Here is an 11,146-nt window from a genome sequence, read left to right as displayed (position 1 = left end):
ATAGGTGTAAGGTGGTATCTCATTGTGGTTTTGATTTTGTATTGCCCTGATGATGAGTGAAGTTGAGCATTTTTTCATGTGTCAGTTGGCCATCTGGATGTCGTCTTTGGAGAAGTGTCTATTCCTGTCTTTTGCCGATTTCTTTACTGGATTATTTTTTTTTTTGGGGGGGTGTTGAGTTTGATAAGTTCTTTATAGATTTTGGATACTAGCCCTTTATCTGATATGTTGTTTGCAAATATCTTCTCCCATTCTGTTGGTTGCCTTTTAGTTTTGCTGATTGTTTCCTTCACTGTGCAAAGCTTTTTATTTTGATGAGGTCCCAATAGTTCATTTTGTTTCCCTTGCCTCCAAAGATGTGTTGAGTAAGAAGTTGCCACGGCCAAGATCAAAGAGGTTTTTGCCTGCTTTCTCCTCGAGGATTTTGATGGCTTCCTGTCTTAACATTTAGGTCTTTCATCCATTTTGACTTTATTTTGCGTATGGGGTAAGAAAGTGGTCCAGGTTCATTTTTCTGCATGTTGCTGTCCAGTTTTCCCAGCACCACTTGCTGAAGAGATTGTCGTTATTCCATTGGATGTTCTTTCCTGCTTTGTCAAAGATTGGTTGGCCATACGTTTGTGGGTCCATTTCTGGGTTCTCTATTCTGTTCCATTGATCTGAGTGTCTGTTTTTGTGCCAGTCCCATACTGTCTTGATAATTACAGCTTTGTCGTATAGCTTGAAGTGTGGGATTGTGATGCCTCCTGCTTTGGTTTTCTTTTTCAAGATTGCTTTGGCTATTTGGTGTTTTTTCTGGTTACATGCAAATTTTAGGATTGTTCTAGCTCTGTGAAGAATACTGGTGTTATTTTGATAGGGATTGCATTGACTTATGTAGATTGCTTTGGGTAGTATCAACATTTTAACAATATTTGTTCTTCCTATCCAGGAGCATGGAATCTTTTTCCATTTTTTTTTTGTGTCTTTCTCAGTTTCTTACATTAGGTTTCTATAGTTTTGAGTGCATAGATTTTTCACCTCTTTGGTTAGATTTATTCCTAGGTATTTTATGGTTTTTGGTGCAATTGTAAATGGGATCGATTCCTTGATTTCTCTTTCTGTTGCTTCATTGTTGGTGTATAGGAATGCAACCAATTTCTGTGCATTGATTTTATATCCTGCAACTTTGCTGAATTAATGAATCAGTTCTAGCAGTTTTTTGGTGGAATCTTTTGGGTTTTCCACACAGAGTATCATGTCATCTGTGAAGAGTGAAAGTTTGACCTCCTTCTGGCCTGTTTGGATGCCTTTTATTTCTTTGTGTTGTCTGATTGCTGAGGCTAAGACTTCCAATACTATGTTGAATAACAATAGTGAGAGTGGACATCCCTGTCTTGTTCCTGACCTGAGGGGGAAAGCTCTCAGTTTTTACCCATTGAAGATATCAGCATTTGGTCATTCATATATGGCTTTTATGATCTTGAGGTATGATCCTTCTATCCCTACTTTCTTGAGGCTTTTTATCAAGAAAGGATGCTGTATTTTGTCAAATGCTTTTTCTGCATCTATTGAGAGGATCATGTGGTTCTTGTCCTTTCTTTTATTGATGTGATGAAGTACGTTAATTGTTTTGTGGATATTGAACCAGCCCTGCATCCCAGGTATAAATCCCACTTGGTTGTGGTGAATAATTTTTTTAATGTATTGTTGGATCCGGTTGGCTAATATCTTGTTGAGGATTTTTGCATCCATGTTCCTCAGGGAAACTGCTCTATAGTTCTCCTTTTTAGTGGGGTCTCTGTCTGGTTTTGGAATCAAGGTCATGCTGGCTTCATAGAAAGAGTTTGGAAGTTTTCCTTCCATTTCTATTTTTTGGAACAGCTTCAAGAGAATAGGTGTTAACTCTTCCTTAAATGTTTGGTAGAATTCCCCTGGAAAGCCGTATGGCCTTCCACTCTTGTTTTTTGGAGATTTTTGATTATGAATTCAATTTCTTTACTGGTTATGGGTCTGTTCAAATTTTCCATGTCTTCTTGTTTCAGTTTTGGTAGTGTATATGTTTCTAGGAATTTGTCCATTTCTTCCAGATTGCCCATTTTATTGGCATATAATTGCTCATAATATTCTCTTATTATTGTTTTTATTTCTGCTGTGTTGGTTGTGATCTCTCCTCTTTCATTCTTGATTTTATTTATTTGGGTCCTTTCCTTTTTCTTTTTGATCAAACTGGCTAATGGTTTGTCAATTTTGTTAATTTTTTCAAAGAACCAACTTCTGGTTTCATTGATCTGTTTTTTTTGTTTGTTTGTTTGTTTTGTTTGTTTGTTTTTTGGTTTCACTAGCATTAATTTCTGCTCTAATCTTTATTATTTCCTGTCTTCTGGTTTTGGGTTTTATTTGCTGTTCTTCTTCCAGCTCTTTAAGGTGTAAGGTTAGGTTGTGTATCTGAGATCTTTCTTCCTTTTTTAGGAAAGCCTGGATTGCTATATACTTCCCTCTTATGACTGCCTTTGCTGTGTCCCAGAGGTTTGGGTTGTGGTGTTTATCATTTTCATGGGCTTCCATGAACTTTTTAATTTCCTCTTTAACTTCTTGGTTAGCTCATTCATTCTTTAGGGGGATGTTCTTTAGTCTCGAAGTATTTGTTACGTTTCCAAATTTTTTCTTGTGGTTGATTTTGAGTTTCATAGCGTTGTGGTCTGAAAATATGCACAGTATGATCTAAATCTTTTTGTAGTTGTTGAGGGCTGATGTGTGTCCCAGTATGTGGTCTATTCTGGAGAAGGTTCCATGTGCACTGGAGAAGAATGTATATTCCACTGCTTTAGGATGAAATGTTCTGACTATATCTGTTAAGTCCATCTGGTCCAGTGTGTCATTCAAAGCCATTGTTTCCTTGTTGATTTTTTGATTAGATGATCTTTCCATTGCTGTGAGTGGGGCGTTGAAGTCTCCTACTATTATGGTGTTACTATCAATGAGTTTCTTTATGTTTGTGATTAATTGATTTCTATATTTGGGTGCTCCCACATTTGGCACATAAATGTTTACAGTTGTTAGGTCTTCTTGGTGGATAGACCCCTTAATTATGATATAATGCCCTTCTTCATCTCTTGATACAGTCTTTATTTTAAAGTCTAGATTGTCTGTGTTTTCTGGTTGTTTTGTAGTCCCTCTCTTCTTTTGTGATAACTTTCTTTAGTGTTATGTTTGAATTCTTTTCTGTTTTTTATATATCAATTATAGGATTTTGGTTTATAGTTACATGAGGTTTATATATAACAGTGTATGTATATAGCAGTCTGTTTTAAGTAGGTGATCCTATAAGTTCCAATGAATTCTGAAAGCACATTTTTACTTGCCCTGTTCTCCGTGGTTTGTCTCTTTGACATCTTTTTTTTAGACTATCTCTTAACTAATTATTGTAGATTTAGTTTTTACTACTTTTGTTTTTTAACCTCATCCTAGCTTCTCAAGTGGTTCACTCACTACTTTTTGTATATGTTTACTTTTACCACTGAGGTTTTGTCATTCATATATTTTCTTATTGTCTTTTCCCTTAATTAAATCTTTAATATTCTTATTAATCTGGTTTAGTGGTGAAGAACTCCTTGAGATTTTGCTTATCTGGTCAACTCTTGATCTCCTCTTCAATTCTGAATAATAACCTTTCTGGCTAGGGTATCTTTTTTTTTTTTTAAGTGTTTTTTTTTTTTTCCTTTTAGTACTTAAAAAATATATATAATTTATTGAGAATTGGTTTCCATACAACAACACCCAGTGCTCATCCCAACAAGTGCCCTCCTCAATGCCCATCACCCACTTTCCCCTCTCTCCCACCCCCCATCAACCCTCAGTTTGTTCTCAGTATTCAAGAGTTTCTTAGGGTTTGCCTCCCTCCCTCTCTGTAACTTTTTTTCCCCCTTATCCTCCTCCATGGTCTTCTGTTAAATTTCTCAAGATCCACTTATGAGTGAAAACATAGGGTATTTGTCTTTCTCTGACTGATTTATTTCACTTAGCATAATACCTTCCAGTTCCATCCACGTTGCTGCAAATGGACAGATTTCATTTTTTCTCATTGTCAAGTAGTATTCCATTGTATATATAAACCACATCCTCTTTATCCATTTGTCAGTTGATGGGCATTTAGGCTCTTTCCATAATTTGGCTATTGTTGTAAGTGCTGCTATAAACATTGGGGTACATGTGCCCCTATGCATCAGCATTCCTGTATCCTTTGGGTAAATTCCTAGCAGTGCTATTGCTGTGTCATAGGGTAGTTCTATTTTTAATTTTCTGAGGAACCCCACACTGTTTTCCAGAGTGGCTGCACCAGTTTGCATTCCCACCAATGGTGCAAGAAGGTTCCCATTTCTCCACGTCCTCGCCAGCATCTATAGTCTCCTGATTTGTTCATTTTAGCCACTCTGGCTGGCATGAGGTGGTATCTCAGTGCAGTTTTGATTTGTATTGCCCTGATGAGGAGTGACATTGAGCATCATTTCATGTGTCTGTTCACCATCTGGATGTCTTCTTTGGAAAAGTGTCTATCCATATCTTCTACCCATTTCTTCACTGGATTGTTTTTCAGGTGTGGAGTTTGGTGAGTTCTCTATAGGTTTTGGATACTAGCCCTTTAGGCAATATGTCATTTGCAAATATCTTTTCCTGTTCCATCAGTTGCCTTTTAGTTTTGTTGATTTTTTCCTTTGCTGTGCAGAAGCTTTTTATCTTGATGAGGTCCCAATAATTCATTTTTACTTTCTTCAAAATTTTATTTATTTATTTATTTATTTATTTATTTTTAATATATGAAACTTATTGTCAAATTGGTTTCCATACAACACCCTGTGCTCATCCCAAAAGATGCCCTCTTCAATGCCCGTCACCTACCCTCCCCTCCCTCCCACCCCCCCATCAACCCTCAGTTTTTAAGAGTCTCTTATGCTTTGGCTCTCTCCCACTCTAACCTCTTTTTTTTTTTTTTTCCCCTTCCCCTCCCCCATGGGTTTCTGTTAAGTTTCTCAGGATCCATCTAAGAGTGCAAACATATGGTATCTGTCTTTCTCTGTATGGCTTATTTCACTTAGCATGACACTCTCCAGTTCCATCCACGTTGCTACAAAGGGCCATATTTCATTCATTCTCATTGCCACGTAGTACTCCATTGTGTACATAAACCACAATTTCTTTAGCCATTCGTCAGTTGATGGATGTTTAGGCTCTTTCCACAATTTGGCTATTGTTGAGAGTGCTGCTATAAACATTAGGGTACAAGTGCCCCTATGCATCAGTACTCCTGTATCCCTTGGGTAAATTCCTAGCAGTGCTACTGCTGGGTCATAGGGTAGGTCTATTTTTAATTTTCTGAGGAATCTCCACACTGTTTTCCAGAGCAGCTGCACCAGTTTGCATTCCCACCAACAGTGCAAGAGGGTTCCCGTTTCTCCACATCCTCTCCAGCATCTATAGTCTCCTGATTTGTTCATTTTGGCCACTCTGACTGGCGTGAGGTGGTATCTGAGTGTGGTTTTGATTTGTATTTCCCCGATGAGGAGCGATGTTGAGCATCTTTTCATGTGCCTGTTGGCCATCTGGATGTCTTCTTTAGAGAAGTGTCTATTCATGTTTTCTGTCCATTTCTTCACTGGATTATTTGTTTTTTGGGTGTGGAGTTTGGTGAGCTCTTTATAGATTGTGGATACTAGCCCTTTGTCTGATATGTCATTTGCAAATATCCCATTCTATTGGTTGCCTTTTAGTTTTTTTGATTGTTTCCTTTGCTGTGCAGAAGCTTTTTATCTTCATGAGGTCCCAGTAGTTCATTTTTGCTTTTAATTCCCTTGCCTTTGGGGATGTGTCAAGTAAGAAATTGCTGCAGCTGAGGTCAGAGAGGTCTTTCCCTGCTTTCTCCTCTCGGGTTTTGATGGTTTCCTGTCTCACATTCAGGTCCTTTATCCATTTGGAGTTTATTTTTGTGAATGGTGTAAGAAAGTGGTCTAGTTTCAATCTTCTGCATGTTGCTGTCCAGTCCTCCCAGCACCATTTGTTAAAGAGACTGTCTTTTTTCCATTGGATGTTCTTTCGTGCTTTGTCAAAGATTAGTTGGCCATACTTTTGTGGGTCTAGTTCTGGGGTTTCTATTCTATTCCATTGGTCTATGTGTCTGTTTTTGTGCCAATACCATGCTGTCTTGATGATTACAGCTTTGTCGTAGAGGCTAAAGTCTGGGATTGTGATGTCTCCCACTTTGGTCTTCTTCAAAATTACTTTGGCTATTCGGGGCCTTTTGTGGTTCCATATGAATTTCAGGATTGCTTGTTCTAGCTTCAAGAAGAGTGCTGATGCAATTTTGATTGGGATTGCATTGAATGTGTAGATAGCTTTGGGTAGTATTGACATTCTAACAATATTTATTCTTCCAACCCATGAGCACGGAGTGTTTTTCCATTTCCTTATATCTTCTTCAATTTCCTTCATAAGCTTTCTATAGTTTTCAGCATACAGATCTTGTACATCTTTGGTTAGATTTATTCCTAGGTATGTTATGCTTCTTGGTGCAATTGTGAATGGGATCAGTTTCTTTATTTGTCTTTCTGTTGCTTCATTATTGGTGTATAAGAATGCAACTGATTTCTGTACATTGATTTTGTATCCTGCAACTTTGCTGAATTCATCTATCAGTTCTAGACTTTTGGTGGAGTCTATCGGATTTTCCATGTATAGTATCATGTCATCTGCAAAAAGTGAAAGCTTGACTTCATTTTTGCCAATTTTGATGCCTTTGATTTCCTTTTGTTGTCTTATTGCTGATGGTAGCACTTCCAACACTATGTTAAACAACAGCGGTGAGAGTGGACATCCCTGTCATGTTCTTGACCTCAGGGGGAAGCTCTGTTTTTCCCCATTGAGGATGATATTAGCTGTGGGCTTTTCATAAATGGCTTTTATGATGTTTAAGTATGTTCCTTCTATCCCGACTTTCTCGAGGGTTTTTCTTAAGAAAGGATGCTGAATTTTGTCAAATGCTTTTTCTGCATCGATTGACAGGATCATATAGTTCTTTTCTTTTATTAATGTGATGTATCACATTGATTGATTTGCGAATATTGAACCAGCTCTGCATCCCAGGAATGAATCCCACTTGATCATGGTGAATAATTCTCTTTATAAGCTGTTGAAGTCAATTTGCTAATATCTTATTGAGAATTTTTGCATCCATATTCATCAGGGATATTGGCCTGTAGTTCTCTTTTTTTACTGGGTCTCTGGTTTAGGAATCAAAGTAATACTGGCTTCATAGAATGAGTCTGGAAGTTTTCCTTCCCTTTCTATTTTTTTGGAATAGCTTGAGAAGGATAGGTATTATCTCTGCTCTAAATGTCTGGTAGAATTCCCCAGGGAAGCCATCTGGTCCTGGACTCTTATTTGTTGGGAGATTTTTGATAACTGATGCAACTTCTTTGCTGGTTATGGGTCTGTTCAAGCTTTCTATTTCTTCCTGTTTGAGTTTTGGAAGTGTGTGGGTGTTTAGGAATTTGTCCATTTCTCCCTGGTTGTCCAGTTTGTTGGCGTATAATTTTTCATAGTATTACCTGATAATTGCTTGTATTTCTGAGGGATTGGTTGTAATAATTCCATTTTCATTCATGATTTTGTTTATTTTTTCAAAAAACCAACTCTTGGTTTCATTGATCTGCTCTACAGTTTTTTTTAGATTCTATATTGTTTATTTCTGCTCTGATCTTTATTATTTCTCCTCTTCTGCTGGGTTGGGGTGTCTTTGCTGCTCTGCTTCTATTTCCTTTAGGTGTGCTGTTAGATTTTGTATTTGGGATTTTTCTTGTTTCTTGAGATAGGCCTGGATTGCAATGTATTTTCCTCTCAGGACTGCCTTCACTGCATCCCAAAGCGTTTGGATTGTTGTATTTTCATTTTCGTTTGTTTCCATATATTTTTTAATTTCTTCTCTAATTGCCTGGTTGACCCATTCCTTCTTTAGTAGGGTGTTCTTTAACCTCCATGCTTTTGGAGGTTTTCCAGACTTTTTCCTGTGGTTGATTTGAAGCTTCATAGCATTGTGGTCTGAAAGTATGCATGGTATGATCTCAATTCTTGTATGCTTATGAAGGGTTGTTTTGTGACCCAGTATGTGATCTATCTTGGAGAATGTTCCATATGCACTCGAGAAGAAAGTATATTCTGTTGCTTTGGGATGCAGAGTTCTAAATATATCTGTCAAGTCCATCTGATCCAATGTATCATTCAGGGCCCTTGTTTCTTTATTGACCATGTGTCTAGATGATCTATCCATTGTTGTAAGTGGGGTATTAAAGTCCCCTACAGTTACCACATTCTTAATAAGGTTGCTTATGTTTGTGAGTAATTGTTTTATATATTTGGGGGCTCCTGTATTCGGCGCATAGACATTTATAATTATTAGTTCTTCTTGATGGATAGGCCCTGTAATATATAATGCCCTTCTTCATCTCTTGTTATAGCCTTTAATTTAAAGTCTAGTTTGTCTGATGTAAGTATGGCTACTCCAGCTTTCTTTTGACTTCCAGTGGCATGATAAATAGTTCTCCATCCCCTCACCTTCAATCTGAAAGTGTCCTCGGGTCTAAAATGAGTCTCTTATAGACAGCAAATAGGTGGGTCTTGTTTTTCTATCCATTCTGATACCCTGTCTTTTGGTTGGCGCATTTAGTCCATTTACATTCAGTGTTATTATAGAAAGATACGGGGTTAGAGTCATTGTGATGTCTGTAGGTTTCATGCTTGTAGTGATGTCTCTGATACTTTTTAGAATTGTTTGTTCTAGCTTTTAGAAGAATGCTGATGCAATTTTGATTGGGATTGCATTGAATATATAGATTGCTTTGGGTATATAGATTGCATTTTGACAATATTTATTCTTCCTATCCATGAGCATGGAATGTTTTTCCATTTCTTTGTATCTTCTTCAATTTCCTTCATAAGCTTTCTATAGTTTTCAGCATACAGATCTTTTACATCTTTGGTTAGGTTTATTCCTAGGTGTTTTATGGTTCCTGATGCAATTGTGAATGGGATCAATTTCTTTCTCTTTCTGTTGCTTCATTATTGGTGTATAAAAATGCGACCAATTTCTGTACATTGATTTTTGTACGCTGCAACTTTGCTGAATTCGTGTATCAGTTTTAGCAGACTTCTGGTGGAGTCTGTCGGGTTTTCCATGTAGAGTATCCTGTCGTCTGTGAAAAGTGAAAGTTTTACTTCATCTTTGCCAATTTTGATGCCTTTGATTTCATTTTTGTGGTCTGATTGCTGAGGCTAGGACTTCCAACACTATGTTAAACAACAGTGGTGAGAGTAGACGTCCCTATCGTGTTCCTGATCTCAGGGGAAAGCTCTCAGTTTTTTGCCATTGAGGGTGATATTAGCTGTGGGCTTTTTGTAAATGGCATTTATGACGTTTAAGCATGTTCCTTCTATCCTGACTTTCTTGAGGGTTTTTATTAAGAAAGATGCTATATTTTATCAAATGCCTTTTCTGCATCTCTTGACAGGATCATATGGTTCTTCTCATTTATTAATGTGATGTATCACATTGATTGCTTTGCAAATATTGAACCAGCTCTGCAGCCCAGGAATTAATTCCACTTGATCATGGTGAATAATTCTTTTTATATGCTATTGAATTCGATTTGCTAGTATCTTGTTGAGAAGTTTTGCATCCATATTCATCAGAGATACTGGCCTGTAGTTGTCTCCCCCCCGCCCCCGCTGGGTCTCTGTCTGGTTTGGGAATCAAAGTAACGCTGGCTTCATAGAATGAGTCTGGAAGTTTTCCTTCCCTTTCTATTTTTTGGAACAGCTTGAGAAGGATAGGTATTTTCTCTGCTTTACATGTCTGGTAGAATTCCCCAGGGAAACCATCTGGTCTAGGACTCTTATTTGTTGGGAGATTTTGATAACTGATTCAATTTCTTCACTGGTTGTGGATCTGTTCAAATTTTCTGTTTCTTCCTGTTTCACTTTTGGTAGTGTGTATTTGTCTAGGAATTTGTCCATTTCTTCCAGGTTGTCCAGTTTGTTGGCATATAATTTTTCATAGTATTCCCTGATAATTGCTTGTATTTCTGAGGGATTGGTTGTAATAATTCCATTTTTATACATGATCTTATCTATTTGGGTCCTCTCTCTTTTCTTTTTGAAAAGCCTGGCTAGAGGTTTATCAATTTTATTTTTTCAAAAAACCGACTTTTAGTTTCATTGATCTGTTCTACTGTTTTTTTGGATTCTATATTGTTTATTTCTGCTGTGATTTTTATTCTATTCTGCTGGGTTTCAGGTGTGTTTGCTGTTCTGCTTCTAGTTCCTTAAGGTGTACTTTTTTTTTTTTCCTTTTAGTACGTTGAATATATCTTGCCTGTCACTTCTGACCTGCAAAGTTTCTGCTGAAAAATAAGCTGATAGTCTTATGGTGGTTTCCTTATATAGAATAATTTCTTTCTTGCTTTTAAAATTTTCTTTCTTTGTTTAGGTTTTGATATTTTTATTATAATGTGCCTTGATATGGATCTCTTTGGATTTATCTTGTTTGGGACACTCTATGCTGCTTGTGCCTGCATGTCTGTTTCCTTTCATTGTCTGTTTTGTCTTTTACTTTCATTTGGAATGCATTGCTCTGTCTCATTTTGCCTATCTCTGTGTCTGTGTCCATATTAGGTAGTTCAACTATGTCTGCTGGTCTGGAAGGAGTGGCCTTATGTGGGAGAGCCTATGGGGTGCAGAAGCACAATCACTTGTACACCAGACTCAGATGCTCCAGGCCTGTTCCCTCGGAGCTGCATGCACCCCCTGCTCAGTGGTGCCAGACTGTTGTGGCTGTATTGCTGGGAGGGCTGGTCCCTGTCCTAGCTGGCTCTGCATCTGGAGCAACTGATGGAGGTGTGCAAATGGGGTTGGGTTGGTGCCTGGCCTGGCTGGCTGTGAGGACCTGCTGAGATGCAAGGTTGTACAGGACTCTCAATGGGGGCATGTTTCCTGGCATTAGCAGTCTAGAGTGGCACTTGCCAGTGCTGGGCTCAGCATGGCAGAAAGAACAAAAATGGCTTCTGTCCATGTCTCTCAGTCTCCATGTAGAGCCCCAGGTGCTTCCTGACTCCCTGGCAGG

Source organism: Herpailurus yagouaroundi, unplaced genomic scaffold (assembly GCF_014898765.1).
Source record: "Herpailurus yagouaroundi ecotype Mexico unplaced genomic scaffold, PumYag 197, whole genome shotgun sequence".
Taxonomy (NCBI): domain Eukaryota; kingdom Metazoa; phylum Chordata; class Mammalia; order Carnivora; family Felidae; genus Herpailurus; species Herpailurus yagouaroundi.
Note: the sequence above shows the minus strand (reverse complement) of the source record.